Genomic DNA, 16,529 nt, shown 5'->3' on the forward strand with positions numbered 1-16,529 from the left:
CATTTGATTTGATATGCAAGTGCAGACACATTTGCTCATGAGCTGCACAGGTTATTACTCCAGTCAATATCTTATTGTTATGAGACCTTTCACTATCAGTAGACATCTCTGGTACGCCTGCAGCGTAAGTCATAAAATCACGCAACTAGTGTTCACAAACTGTTGCTCACATCATGGCTGTTTGCAAGTTGTCATCTTTCAGGAGCCTGTGTCAGCTTTTTGAAGTCATCTTTCAGCTGCTGTCAGTTTTATCATTTGACATGCAAAACGTTGTGGAATATTTTGATTTGTTGTTTATATCAAAAAGTACTTCAGATGTTCAATCCAATCCCACAAATACTATCAATGACATAGCTGGCCTTCACTTTCTTTTTAACCTGAAGAATAGACGAGGTTCTGAAATAACATTTAATCAGTTTTAAGCATTGAAACAGTTCCTGAATTAAGTAAATTAATATTTCGGCGAAACAAAAGTGCTGGAGGAACTCAATGGGTTAAGCAACTTCTGTGGAGGGAATGGGCATATGACATTTCGGGTTGGGATCTTTCTTCAGACTAGAAGGAAGATTCCAAGTTGAAACTTTGTCCGTCTAATTCCTCCACGGATGCTGGCTTGCCCGCTGAGTTCCTCCACCACTATGTTCTTGGCGCAAGATTCCAGCTTCTGCAGTCTCTTGTGACCCCATTAGAAGTAGACTGGTTGGTTTTGGCACAATTGCCTAGAGGCAAGGTACTTTTAATGGAACTGGTGTAATGAGAGATGCCAGGTGAGATATGGGGTCATGTCTGCTGCACAGCAGCAGTAGTATATGTCAAAATACCTTGGGATGATTTGAAGGGATCCACAGAAGGTGCTGTCTCAAGAAGACAGCCAGCATCATCAAGGACCCACACCACCCTGGCCATGCTCCTATTTCATTCCAGCAGGTAGATAGTTGTGTGTGAGATTAGCCCACTTGGCATCCACCACAACAATTCTTCAACATGCTCCTCTCTCTGACAAGGGAATGATGATACAGTGGAAAATGAATAACCCATATCATCTTGACTCTGTAAGGAGATAGAAACATAGAAAATAGGCGCAAAGTAGGCCTTTCGGCCCTTCGAGCCAGCACCACCATTCAATATGATCATGGCTGATCATCCAAAATCAGTACTCCGTTCCTGCTTTCTCTCTATACCTCTTGATTCTGTTAGCCCTAGGAGCTATATCTAACTCTCTCTTGAATACAGATGTTTAATTGATGTAAAAAGCCCATATTATTTTTTTAAAAGATTAATTAACCTGTGTGAATAATAGTAGATTAATGCAGAATAAATAGAGTGAGATCTTGCTCATTAAACAAAATGTGCATACAAGTAGCAACTATAATATTAAGATAGTTCACACCACTGTTATCTTTAAATGATGGTGTGAAATATTAGTGATGGTTTAGAGTTCAGAGAGTAAAGGGCCTGTCCCACTTGGGCGTCATTTGCGCTACGTCATTTCCGCGTCACGGCGCGCACGTGATTCGCGCATTGTGTGCAGAGCATGGTGAAATAGGCAGTGATGCACAGTCACGCGCGGCGTACCAGGATTTTGGGATGTACAAAATCTACGCAAGCCATCTGCGTGACGCGCAAATGGCGCCCAAGTGGGACAGGCCCTTAACGCAGCACGTCAGGCGGCACCTCTAAAGAACATGAAGCACCCGACCCAAAATGTCACGTATCCATGGTCTCCAAAGATGCTGCCTGGCCCCATGAGTGAGAGACTCCAGCATCTTTGGACTCTTTGCCACATCATTTCATTTCCCCAAGCACAATTTGCATTTACTTGGGTGCTTTAACACTGAAAAAAACGACACAGGTGTATTTCAAGGATTAAGATCATAAGGTCATAAGCGGTACGAGCAGAATTAGGCCATTAGGCCCATCAAGTCTACTCCACCATTCAATCATGGCTAATCTATCTCTCCCTCCTAACCCCATTCTCCTGCCTTCTCACCAAACCTCTGACACCTGTACTAATCAAGAATGGATCTATCTCTGCCTTACAAATATCCACTGACTTGGCCTCCACAGCCTTCTGTGGCAAAGAATTCCACAGATTCACCACTCCTGGAGTTGATGATAATGTAAATTATTAGATTGCTTAAAATTGTCTAGACTGTCCAAATGTATGAGGGAAAATACGTATATTGTAGACTTGGTCCCCACCCTTGTACGGAGAGGAGGCAGGAATGGGGTACATTGTGGATGAATAGCCATGATCATAGTGAATGGCGGTGCTGGCTCAAAGGGCCGAATGGCCTACTCTTGCACCTATTGTCTATTGTCTATTTATTAGTAAGCTCTGAATCTCAATGTTGAGCAGTGCACATGTACAGATCCTGAACTTCACGCCATGGAAATGGCAAAAAGTTAGACGTTCCAGTTGACATCATTGCCATTAACAGCAGGAGCAGCCCATACTGTGTAAAGGCTTCTATAGATGGAGCAAGATGTGGCATGTCATATGCTTGGAGGGAGACTCCAAGAGAATAAAAAAACCTAGAGTGCTGGGAGTTCAATTTGGAAAATCGAGCAAATCTGTCCTTGGATTTATATGGCAACAAGGCAACTATTTATTCTGCCCAGCTCCTGCAGCTTTAAAGTTCCGATTTGCATGCAAGATGCAAGATGCAAGATACATTTAATTGTCATTAGGACCCCTTGAGGTCCAAACGAAATGCCGTTTCTGCAGCCATACATTACAAACAAATAGACCCAAGACACAACATAATTTACATAAACATCCATCACATCGCTGTGATGGAAGGCCAAAAAAACTTATCTCTCCACTGCACTCTCCCCCCCCCTGTCGCCGTTCGGGCGGGAGAAGTCGCCGTTGCGGGAGCCCTGAAAAGCGGTCTCCCTCCAGGGACCCGCGGGCTCCCGGTGCCGCCGTCCGCAGACCTGCAGTTGAAGCCTCCGACTCTCCGGTCGGGCCGCAGCAGCAGCAGCAGCAGCGCTCCTCCACCGCTCCACCCGCTCCGGACTCGGCCAGCTCCGCGACGGTGAGGTGAGTCGTCGGCACCAGAGTCCCCGGTCTCTTCCTGTTGGAGGCCGCTCCTCATTGCAGCCCCAACGATAACGGAGACCCGACGAGAAAAGGTCGGGTCTCCCGTGCAGGGGATTTTAAAGTTGCTCCCGTGCCCTTGCCCCCTCCCCTCCCACCCCACCCCCACCCCCCCACACACACACACCCCAACAAAAAATAACAAAAACTACATAAAAACATAGACAAAAAATAATAAAACGCGGACGGGCTGCAGAGGCCGCTGCTGACGAGAGTCGCGCCGCCCACCGGAGAACATGTCCTGCAAGTAGGGTTAAAGCTGTACATAGATCTCTACATAAAAATGTCGTTTGACATTACAAATGTACATACTACACTTCTTTGATTCTGGATTATGTCTGTGCAATAACTGATATGTCCACGCACGCACTAATTTATAGCTCAGGCCCTCGAGTCCTGGCAACATCCTTATGAATCTTCTCAGCACTTGTTTCAGCTTAATGACATCCTGTACATCATGTACATCAAATTAAAAAAAGTCTCTATTCCCTTTCTGCTACCTATTCACATTTTGTGGAGGAGTTGGAAGTTTGTGGCCTTTTGAGCCCAATCCTAAACCAGCCAGAGACGGTAAATCCAAATGGACATCTCGAGTGGAATCATGCAAAATACAAATGGATGGACAACTCACACAGCATCTATGGAGAGAAGGACTGGGTGACGTTTCGAGTCGAGACCCTTCTTCAGATGGCTCAACGACGTCTTGACCTGAAACGTCACCCATTCCTTCTCTCCAGAGATGCTGCCTGCCCCGTTGAGTTGCTCCAGCATTTTGTGTCTATCTTCAGTCCAAACCAGCAAATCTGCAGTCCCATCCTAAAAAGTTGGAATTCAATCCAGTTAGTGCAACCAATGCATTGTGAAAGACTTCTTCAAAAGGATGAGGCTCAAATTGGTGTTGAAGTGAATTCAGTTGCTGATTTCTATCAGGCTCATTTAGATTGTAATGTGTAGTAAACTCCACTGTTCCTTCCCATGTCATTGCCGCAGTTGGTTTGCTTCAGTGGGCAGTGTGCGCAGTGTTTTACCTCATGCTGGAGATTGCTTTTCCAATATCTCAACCTGTCAGGGATGCTTTCCTTTCCTTCCCATTGCAAGGGGGACATGAACTATCAGTTTAAGAATAAGCCTGTCTCTCTCATTCTGTGCAGTGCCAGCTGAGCCTAATGTACCTTTTCAAATTGTTTGGGCTGTGCGGTTCGTTGTCCTTGCAGCTTGGAGGCCTTTTGTGTGCACGCAATCTCCAAGCTGAATGGTGGATGACATTTCCCCACAAGCAGCCCCCGGCGTGTGTTACAGCTGGATTTCATTTTCACTGGTAAAATGCAGAGTTTTTATTCAGGAAGGAACTTGCAAATGCTGGTTTACACTGAAGATAGACACAAAATACTGGTGTAACTCAGCGAGTCAGATAGCCTCTCTGGAGAAAAGGAATAAGTGATGTTTCAAGTCGAGACCCTTGTGTATGGCTCTCAACCCGAAAAGAGATGCTGCCTGGCCCACTGAGTTACTCCAGCATTCTGTGTCTACACACTTTATGTTGTGTTGCTGGATGGGAGGGTTGGATGGCTGTGTCCAGAAATAATCACAAAGTGGAGGCAAAAATAAAGACAGACCCAAAGTAGGTGATATTTCATTACTTTTAAAAGAAGGCTTCAACTATTTGGGAGTTCAAGACTCCTCTGGTCAAATATTTGTTTGCACTTGCCCAAGTTCTAGGTCAGTGGAGAACATGTCCTGCAAGTAGGGTTAAAGCTGTACATAGATCTCTACATAAAAATGTCATTTGACATTACAAACGTACATACTACACTTCTTTGATTCTGGATTATGTCTGTGCAATAACTGATATGTCCACGCACGCACTAATTTATAGCTCAGGCCGTTGAGTCCTGGCAACATCCTTATGAATCTTCTCAGCACTTGTTCCAGCTTAATGACATCCTTCCTATAGCAGGGCAACTAAAACTGAGCACATTACCCCAAATGCAGCCTCGCCAATGTCATAAGTGATAGGAGCAGAATTAGGCCAATCGGCCCATCAAGTCTACTCCATCATTCAATCATGGCTGATCTATCTCTCCCTCCTAACCCCATTTTCCTGCCTTCTCCCACAACCATTGACATCCTTACTAATCAAGAATCTGTCGATCTCGGCCTTAAAAATATCCATTGACTTCGCCTCCAGAGTCTTTAGCGGCAAAGAATTCAACAGATTCACCACCATCCTAAGGGAACGTCCTTTAATTCTGAGGCTATGACCTCTAGTCCTAGACTCTCCCACTAGTGGAAACATCCTGTGCACATCCACTCTATCATACCTTTCAATATTCGGTAATTTTCAATGAGGCCCTCCCTTCTAAACTCCAATGTCATGTATTCTGCCTTTTTGTACGATATGATACGATATAACTTTATTTATCGCAGGAGGGAAATTGATCTGCCAACAGTCATAAAACACAAGATGCATGATACATGAAATTAAAGTGACGAGTGGAAAGGATTGGGGATGTGCTGGATTGGGCAAGAGTCAGTCTAAGGGGTTGGACAGGCTAGATGCAGGAAGATTATTCCCGATGTTGGGGAAGTCCAGAACAAGGGGTCACAGTTTAAGGATAAGAGGAAAGTCTCTTAGGACCGAGATGAGAAAATCATTTTTTACACAGAGAGTGGTGAATCTGTGGAATTCTCTGCCACAGAATGTAGTTGAGGCCAGTTCATTGGCTGGATTTAAGAGGGAGTTAGATGTGGCCCTTGTGGCTAAAGGGATCAGGGGGTATGGAGAGAAGGCAGGTATGGGATATTGATTTGGATGATCAGCCATGATCATATTGAATGGTGGTGCAGGCTCGAAGGGCCAAATGGCCTACTCCTGCACCTATTTTCTATGTTTCTAAGTCCACCCCACGATGGAAGGGGGAGGAGTAATAGTTTGATAGCCACAGGGAAGAAGGATCTCCTGTGGCGTTCTGTACTGCATCTTTGTGGAACCCGTCTGTCGCTGACATTGTTCCTCAGGTTGACCAGTGTGTCATGGAGGGGGTGAGTTGTACAGCTGGTTTCAATGTTTACAGTTCCCTTTCACACACAAAGCTGACAGATCAGCTGGTTTTCTTGGCCACTATTAGACATCGCCCAGTAACCTTAAGACTGCTGAGGTGCACTGTGCAAACTATCAGGGACAAAAGCCAATGGCAGGTTTGAACATAATTAGTCTGATTCAGCAAAATCAAGCTGAGAGTACCATTCATCCTGTGCAAATACAGTGGCATAACTCAGTACGCCCGAGGACCAGGGGTTGGCGTCAGCAGTTTATGTCCACCAATCTCTTAAGAGGCTCCGTTTATGCTCACAATGTGACCCAGCCGTGTGTGAAGGCTGATAGCTGTGTAACCGATCAGAAGTCACAAGGGTCTCTCAAACACCAGCGAGTAAGCAAAGATTAACATGAATCAGGAATCATATTTATGAACCAGGAACTGTAACACTGTGGAATAAAATAATGGAAATTTTAGGATGTTTTTTGTTATTTTAAGGGGCCAAACCTTGAACATTGCTTAAATCAATGTAAATCAAGACATTATTTTTTGTTGAGTGAAGGATTGCTTGGCATTGCTTTATCTGTCGTTTATGTGGAGATGGTGACCTATTTTGAATGAGCTGCTGCCCGTGTTAAAATAAGAGGAAGGACAACTAAAATTTATATGAAAGATGGACACAAAGTGCTGGAGTAACTCAGCAGGTCAGAGCAGCATCTCTGGAGAAAATGGATAGGTGACGTTTTGGGTCGGGACTCTTCTTCAGAATTATACATGGGGAATATAGAGAACATCAGAGTATGTTGTAAGATCTCAGGCGGGTCAGTTGTGCAGTAGTAAAGTTGCTGCCTTACAGCGCCACAAACCCGGGTTCGATCCTGACTATCAATGCCGTCTGCACAGAATTTATTCATTCTCCCAGTGATCGAGTGGATCTCCTTGGGTGCTCCCGTTTCCTCCCACATTCGGTAGACATGCAAGTTTGTAGGTCAATAGGCTACTGTAAGATTGTCCCTAGTGTTCAGGTCAGAACTAGTGTTCGGGTGATCATTGATTGGCTTGGACTTGCGGGCCGAATGGCCTGCTTCTATGCTGCTTCTCTAAACTAAACCATCTCTCATCTCTGGTACTGAGTGGTATAACATGCTCTCTATAGTATCAACAAAGGTGGGTCTTCACCAAGCTAAAAGCAAACCAGCAGCTTAGCTGAGAAAAGTGAAGATACATTTTATAGTCCCTTAATTTCTGCACCTTCACATAAACTACTCCTGAAAAGCTGTTTGCACAGAAATCTGCTATTGGCAATTACGTAGTCATGAAGAGATTAGAAATGTTTTTTTTACAGAAAGACAAACTGAACTGCAAATGTATTTTGATCAATTTATTATAAACCTATTGCTTACACTGTAAATGTAATCCCAAAACGCTAACAAAAATCCAATAATGGAATTTAATTAAGTCACATTGGAGCAGTGGCCTTGGTCAAATGCCTTCATTCAGGGTGATTTTTCAGTTGAACATTGTTGTGGTGCAATCAGCTTTCTGAGGGCTGCATTAGGTTGTCATGTGTTACATTGAAAGGCTTTGATCTATTCTACATTTTCCTTGATCCACATTCCCTTTATCCCATTTTCACACCTTGCACTTCCTTATCTATGTATCCCCTTATCCCCTGACATCAGTCTGAAGAAAGGTCTCGACCCGAAACGTCACCCATTCCTTCCCTCCAGAGATGCTGCCTGCCCCGTTGATTTACTCCAGCATTTTGTGCCTATCTTTGGTTTAAACCAGCAACTGCAGTTCCTTCCTACACAATACTGTACTTGAATCAAGTCAACAGCATGTACAAAAGATAGAGAAGAGAAATATACCAGAGCACAGCAAAGGATTCTCAACATTGCAGCATAACAGTTCAGCCAAAAAGTTCAATGTTCTCAGGGAGGTAGGTTGGGGAACCAGAACTGCACCATAGCTTATGGAAGGACTGTACAGAAGTCTGATAAAAGAGGGGAAGAAGCTGTTCCTGAGTCTGGTGGTACACACTTTCAAACATTTGTATCTTGGGCGGCACAGTGGCAGAGTTGCTGCCTTGGGCCTGATTTGATCCCGACTACGAGTGCTGCCTGTACGAGTTTGTACGTTACCCCCGTGGGTTTTTCCCAGGGAGCTCCGGTTTCCTCCCACATTCCAAAGACGTATAGGATTGTATGTTAATTGGCTTGGTATAATAGTAAATTGTCCCTAGTGTGTGTAGGATCGTGTTAGTATGCAGGGATCACTGGTCGGCATGGAATTAGCTGGCTGAAGAGCCTGTTTCCATGCTGGATCTCTAAACTAGCGAAGAAGAAGAGAAATGACCAGGGTGGTCAAGTTCCCTGATTGTGTTGGCCGATTTCTCGAAACAACAATTTTCCGGTGACTAATGTATACATCCTCAAGAGTAACATCATGTTCCACAGGATCCTTCACAACTTGAAATATTACCTTGCCCCATATTAATGATAGGTGAACGGCAAATTGTCCCCAGGTAAATTGGCTTGTTAAATGTAAAAATTGTGTGTAGGATAGTGTTAATATGTGGGGATTGCTGGTCGGCGCGGACCCAGTGGGCTGAAGGACCCGTTGTATCTCTAAACTAAACAAGTTTCCTTATGTACCATGTACTGAGCGAGATACTGGAACTTGCAATTAGACCTTTTGGAAAAAGTAACAAAAAAACTGGCAGCTGAAAAGAATGGAAATTTACAGAGATATGTCGCCATTGTCAATACCTTGTTCACCACAAAGATGAACTGAGTGTGGGATGCACACAGCCTAGCTCAGAGAGTCGTCGGAGATTAAGAAGCTTCCTTTACAAATCAGAAAATGAAAATAAAGACCAGTGGTAGTCAAGGCCAGTATTTTCATTTCCGTTTCAAAGCAGTAAAGTTATTAATAAGACTTACTTTCGCAGCTTTCCTGTTTACACAATTGGATGGGCCTGTGCAGATGAACTGTGACTGCAGCAGAGATGACATTAATAGGTATCTGTCAGGAAGAGCCTGACAAATTACCTTGGCAACAATATTCTGACACAGTTCTACTTGCAAGCACAGTGGGAAGCATAAAGGCACCACTCTTTATGAAGAGATCACAAAGTCATTCATTGTCTAAAAACAGCACATCGAGACATCTGGTGGCGGAGTGCAATGGGGAACAGGCCTGCTGTGCAAATGAACGTTAGGATGACAATTCTCTCACATACACTCCCCGCACAGTCATTACTTATTCAATTGTCGGACATCAGTTAGGAAAAACAAGAGAAAGTAACTAGGTTTGACAAGCAGTTATGGAGAAAATTAATCCACTTCTCTCCGTCCAGTTTGAGTAGATTGGCTCCAAAAGGAACAATTGGCTTGGCACAATTTCCCTCTTGGGTCAAGGGTATTTGCCAGTGTTTCAATATTGCTCGGTCCGAATCCTAGAATTCACTGCCAAACAGGTTCACGAAGGTGTCACATCATCACACCACCTTACCCCTGAGATTTCCGGAGCCTTTTGTGAAGAAATTGCTAATAGCTGGTCACATTCTAAGGTACAAAACAGAAAAAAAGAAAACTGCAGATGCTGGAAGAAAAACAGAAAAGGTTGGTAACATGCTTATAGGTCAGGCAGCAATAGTGGGTGTGGAAAGATAAATCGAGTTAGTGTTTCAGGTCAAAGCCTCTGTCAGAATGAAGGTAAACATTCCTTGGTAGCTCGCACAACAACTGCCAAACATGCTGGAAGTGCAGATCACCAATCTTGAAAGGGTATGCAATATGTGTAGGAAGAAACTGGATGTGTAGGTTTACACCAAAGGTAGATGCTAATTGCTGGAGTATATCTAACCATATAACCATATAACAATTACAGCACGGAAACAGGCCATCTCGGCCCTACAAGTCCGTGCCGACACGATATCTATTCCAACCATGTGGAATTCATTGCTACAGAAGGCTGTGGAGGCTGTCAATGGATATTTAAGGCAGAGATAGATAGGTTCTTGATTAGCACAAGTGTCAGGTGATAAAGGGAGAAGGCAGGAAAATGGTGTTGAGAGGGGAAGATAGATGAATCATGATTGAATGGTGGAGTAGACTTGATTGGCTGAATGGCCTCATTCAGCTCCTAACACTTATGAACACGAACAGGTCAGGTAGCATGTACAGAGAAAAGGAATAGATGATGTTTTGGGATAAGACACTCCTTTAGACTAAGAGTTAGGGGCGAGGGAAACTAGAGGAATGGTTCAGACAATGTACAGGACAAATCAGAGCCGGCATCCATGATTCAAGAAAGCTGGAACCCAACAATGGTCCTTTGTTGACTGTGCAAGAGATGATATTGAAGGCATATATACAGTGAAACTACCAAGTCGACTAGGGTGGGAGAGGGACCGAGAGAGAGAGAGAATGCAAAGGTTACTTGAAAACAGAGATATCAATAGTGCAGCTTGGACAACATTGTGGAGGTATGCCGCTGCTGTTAGATACAGTAGTATCAGTGGAAACTTGACTCGCTTCCATACCATCCAGCTGCACACCAATATAAAGGAAATTTAGAGCATCCTTACCAACTGCATCACAGTATGGTATGGCAACTGCTCTGTCTCCGACCGGAAGGCATTGCAGAGGGTGGTGAAAATTGCCCAACACATCACCGGTTCCACGCTCCCCTCCATTGAGTCTGTCCAAAGCAAGCGCTGTCTGCGGAGGGCGCTCAGCATCGCCAAGGACTGCTCTCACCCCAACCATGGACTGTTTACCATCCTACCATCCGGGAGGTGCTATAGGTCTCTCCATTGCCGAACCAGCAGGTCGAGGAACAGCTTCTTTCCGGCGGCTGTCACTCTACTAAACAACGTACCTCGGTGACTGCCAATCACCCCCCCCCCCCCCCCCCCCCCCCCGGACCACTTATTATTATTTTTTTTTAATTCAAATCGTTTGCTATGTCGCTCTTCAAGGGAGATGCTAAATGCACTTCGTCGTCTCTGTACTGTACACTGACAATGACAATTAAAATTGAATCTGAATCTGAATCTGAATCTGACTCTGAAAAGATGACTGAGACAGTTCCTAAGCATTAGAAGGGAGACGAGGAAACACTTTTTCTCACAGAGAGTTGCGAGTCTGTGGAATTCTCTGCCTCGGAAGGCGGTGGAGGCAGGTTCTCTGGATGCTTTCAAGAGAGAGGTAGATAGGGCTCTTACAAATAGCAGTCAGTGGATATGGGAAGAAGGCAGGAACGGGGTACTGATTGTGAATGATCAGCCATGATCACATTGAATGGCGGTGCTGGCTTGAAGGGCCAAATGGCCTACTCCTGCACCTATTGTCTATAAGGTTCCCTCAAGCAATGAAGGCTCAATTTCAGCATGAGTTTTATTCAATACATGTTATGGAATGGATGACGTTTCATGTCGAGATCCTTCTTCAGACCAAATAGCAGAATTACCTGCATACAGTACGACAAATCTGAAAATTCCCCATCACAATATCAACTCTTTGGGCTTGTGCCTTCTATTTGCGTTGGATTATTGCCATAATGAATAGTATACCATTCTCCGAGCATAGAAATACTTCCTTCCATATAAAATGTAATTTGCTCTGGGTTTTCAAAGCAATAATATTTCACTTGTGGCATTGTTATACAGCAACATATCCCTTCCATAAATCTGGAACTATTCTACATCCACAACCTTTCTAAATGGGCCATAAAACTCTTCGCAATGTTCTTAAAAAGACATGAAAGACTCTGGAGAAGTGATATTTATTTTCATACACTTTCCCTCAAAACATTGGGGCTGCAGAGTGGCGTAGTTGCTGCCTTAAAACACCAGGGTCACGGGTTAGTTGCTGACTACGGGTGTTTGGACAGAGTTTGTACGTTCTCCCTGTGACCACACAGGTTTTCTCCGGAGGTTTTCTTTGATTTCCACATTCCAAAAACGTGCAGGGTTTTAGGTTGATTGGCTTCCGTTAATTGTCCCGTAGTGCGTCGTGTCTGGATAATCATTGGTCGGCATGGATTCGGTGTATCCATGCTGCATCTCCAAACATGCCTCCTCTCCTGCTCAATGGCATTAAACCTGTTAAGGGGCTGTGCCACTGTACGAGCTAATTCAAGAGTTCTTCCGAGTTTCCCCTGATTCAAACTCGGAGAATTACGGTAATGGCCGCTCGTAGGTACTCGGGGCTCTCGTGGACATTTTTCAACATGTTGAAAAATCTTCACGAGTCTTCCCGAGCTTACCGCATTTCCCCCGAGTACCTGCCGTTAACGTTACGAGCCGCTAAGAGACGTCCCCGAGATCCGACGTACCCGCTATGTACATTCTACGTACTTACCACGAGTTCGATTTTTTTTTTAAACTCGGGAGAGCTTGAATGAACTCGTACAGTGGGACAATTGCTTGTAGCTGGAGGAATCTTTGCTGGGAAGGTCAGTACAGAGCTGGGCAAAATAAACTCAACTCAGCTCACCTGCAGCCTTTCCACACCTTCATATTCCGTACAAGCGACAAGCATGTGCGCAGAGAAAAGCTGGTGTTTGTAGGAAGATCTTGCCAGGATATGAAGGGAGGTGATCAACAGCCCGTCATCACAAAGACATCAAAAAATGGAAAAGAGGAAGAAAGTTGTCAGGGAAAGGGATGGATCTTTTACAGCATTGAAGGAGTTGGCTGTCTTCCGATATTCAGCATATTTGAAATACTTCCTTTTATTCTTCCGTCAAATCTTTTCATTCACAACTCACAGTTCATCTCTTCTAAAATTAATTTCTTTGCATCCGAGACAGTTTGGTGAATGCACACACACACTGAAGCACCTTCCTGTCGAAGACTCACTCATGCCAATGGGACACCTTATTTTGCCAGGAGGTCACATAAAGGAGGGTATTCGGCATTGAAGGAGGTGCTGGGATGGAAATCATCCTTCCTCAAAGGAAGATCAATTAGTTGAGGAACATGTAGACCAGTGTGGCAAGGCACAATCCTTAAATATGTATGTTGGAAGGAACTGCAGATGCTATCAAAGCTGATGATAGACACAAAAAACTGGAGTAACTCAGCGGGCCAGGCAGCATCTCTGGAGATAAGCAATGGGTGATCTTTTGGATTGAGACCATTCTTCAGACTAGTTAGGGATATGGGGAATGAAAAACAAGTGAGGCTACCTGCATCTCATATTTCGATTGGACAACTTACAGCCCAGTGGTATGAATATTGATTTCTCGAGCTTCAAGTATCCCGGTATTCCCTCTCTCTCTCTCTCTATCACTCCCCCACCCAAGCCACACCAGCTTCTCATTTTCATCCAACAAACAACTAATAATGGCCCGTCTCCTCAATCATTGTTACCGTTTTTGCATATGTTCTTTATCTCTCTACATCATTGCCTAGATCTCTTGTTTCCCTTATCCCTAGCTGGTCTGAAGAAGGGCCTCGACCTGAAACGCCACTCGTTCCTCCTCTCCAGAGATGCTGCCTGTCCCGCTGAGTTACTCCAGCATTTTGTGACAATCCTTAAAAACATTACACTGTGTGAGATGCATTGATCTTGTGCATGACCAATCTCATAGGGCGTTCTATGTTCGGGGAAAATAAGCACAATCCCCACTCAGTTGAAGATAAGTTGCTTTCACTGCAATGGGAGGAAAGTTTTCTATTTGGTGGTGTGTCTTCAATTGTGTATTTTACAAGTAAATTCCCATTTGCAATTATCATACGAGTCCCTAGAGTCAAACATACAGCAACAGGTCCCTTTGACCTACCATGTCTATACTGACCATCAAGTAGCCATCTCTACTGATCCAATTTGGCCCATTGCTGACTATACTTCAGCGTATCTTGTGCCTGTCCAGATTCCTAAGCATTCTGAGAGTACTCATAACACAACCTTTTCTGGTCGTGCATTGCAGATTTTAACCACCCTCTAGCTGAAAGAAATCTTCCTTTGATCCCCTCAAAACATTTTTCTCCTCATCTGAAAGCTTTGCCTTTAGGTCTTAGGCACCTCCAGCAAAGGGAAGAAGACATGGCACAGATCTGAGGTTCTGCTGAGGGGCAAGTCTAAGAGGCATCTTTTTGTGAATAAACTCATCGGAGGAAGTCACCGAGGATTCTCTGTCCCACGGCGCTGACCACCCAGCTTCACTACTGCCCTCTTTCCTCAGTTTATGTTAGATGATCACCAGTCTTCCTGCTCGGAAGCCAGAATAAGCGACAAGAGCTATCGGCGAGCCCCTGGCTGGATTGCACAATTAGGCTGCCTCACCCCGAGCGATCTTCACTTTGGAAAGCGGGCTTGAGGATTTCAATGGTCTGCCAATCTTCTTCCTCAAGCATCACCCATGGCGTCATTATTGCTGCTTTCAGTCTCAGTACTTGGATGACAACAGGAAATCATTAGGCAATGCTGCTCCATGTATCTCTGGTCTGCCATCAACCACTCTGTCACACTCAACTGGCTGATCAGGGTTGCCTGGGGATAAAGATTGCTGGAGAGCTCACATTGACATGTAGAATGATTGGCTTGGCACCACATGAGTGTTCAAAGCACTAAATCATGGGGGGTTTTTCTCCAATTCAAGAAGTGTCCATTATCATATCAATGAGTCCCTCCACTGCAAGAGAATGCACACACTCCAAGTAGCTCACTCAACCACGACTAATTGGTCATAACCTATTGATCATGAAGCCACGCCACATCTCACTGCCAGGCTGTGCAGGACTCACTCAAGGCGCTCAGCTAAGGGTCACTGTAGGGTCACAGGAAGGAAAGCGAGGATGAGCTTTGACAACGGGCTTCCAACCATTCACTTCCCTTGTGGGAACCTGTACCATTCCTCTCTTCAAGTCTGTCAATAGCTTCACATGGAAATATAGAAAATAGTAAGCCATTCGGCCCTTCAAGCCAGCTGGAACATCCAAAACCAGCACCCTGTTCCTGCTTTCTCCCCATATCGCTTGATTCCGTTAGCCCTAAGAGCTAAATCTTTCTTGCAGTCATCGCCCCCATACCTCAGCAATTTCCTCCGGCCACATAAACCCCCAAAATAACTGCTCTTCCCCACTACTGGCCACCCCAGAATTAACCACTACACAAGCGATAACTGTGCTTCCCAGCTGTCTGGGCCCCAAGTTCTGGAATTCTCTCCTCAATCAGCCTGATCATTTTACGATGCGATACGATAGAACCTTATTTATCCCAGGTGGGAAATTGATCTGCCAACAATCATAAAAGTAACCGCCAACAATCTAATCTTAGTTGAGTTTATTGTCATGTGCACCAAGGTGCAGCAAAAAGCACCTGTTTTGCGTGCTATCAAGTCAGCGGGAAGACTATACAAGATTACAATTGAGCCGTACACAGTGTACGGGTACATGATAAAGAGAATGGGGTGGGAGATTGCAACCTTCATGTGGTCCACCCGGTTTCAACGAATGCAATCAACCTGGTGTGCACAATCAAATAGAACAAGCTGTCCTACAACTTTAGGCTGTGCACGCCATACGCAAGAAGAAGAAGAAGATAAAAGAATAACATTTAGTGCAAGATAAAGTCCAATAAAGTATGATTAAAGATCGTCCAAGGGTCTCCACTGAGGTAGATGGTAGCTCAGAACTGCTCTCTTGATGGTGATAGGGTGGTTCGGTTGCCTGACAACAGCTGGGAGGAAACTTTCCCTCAATCTGGAGGAATGCATTTTCACACCTCTGTTCCTCTAGTTATAGAGAGATGCAGGATAGGAATGTCCCGCCAATAAACCAGTATTTATACTAACCCTATTTTTTATTCTCTCTGCATTCTCCTCAGCTTTGCCCACCTACATACTCGGGGCAAGTGATAGAAGGCCATTTAACCTACTGACCTGCAAGTCTTTGGGACATAGGAGGAAACCCACACCGTCACTGGGAAAACATGCAAACTACACAAAGATTATACCCAGGGTCAGAGCTGAACCTGGGGTATAGAAAGGATGAGGAGTCACATGAAGAGGAGTTTAAAACTAGGCCAAATAGATTTAAGATGAGAAGGGAAAGATTTCAAAGAATCCCGAGTGAGTAACATTGCCGCATGGGTGGCAGGGCATGGGGGCTGGTGGTGCATATATGGAACAAGTTGCAACAGGAAGTGATCGAGGAGCTACAATGACAACACTTAAGACACTTGAGCCAGGCACAGGCAAGTGGGACTAGGTGGGTTGGGCAACTTGGTTAGCAGGGACAAGTTGGGCCGAGCAGCCCGTTTCCATCCTCTATAGCTCTATGATTCTGGCACAGCTATTCAAAGGCTCTATGAGCTGCGCCACGGTGCCATCTAACCTCTTGAAGATGCTCGAAGATCCTCTTCCCCCAATCA

At 44.7% G+C, this 16,529-nt stretch overlaps 1 protein-coding gene across 1 annotated transcript in view; it reads right to left on the reverse strand.

Annotated features, from left to right (window-relative positions):
* lrmda (leucine rich melanocyte differentiation associated) overlaps nucleotides 1-16,529 on the reverse strand; it is a 664,257-nt gene that overhangs the window by 77,174 nt on the left and 570,554 nt on the right. The window lies entirely within an intron of this gene.

Source organism: Leucoraja erinacea, chromosome 34 (assembly GCF_028641065.1).
Source record: "Leucoraja erinacea ecotype New England chromosome 34, Leri_hhj_1, whole genome shotgun sequence".
NCBI classification, from domain to species: Eukaryota; Metazoa; Chordata; class Chondrichthyes; order Rajiformes; family Rajidae; genus Leucoraja; species Leucoraja erinaceus.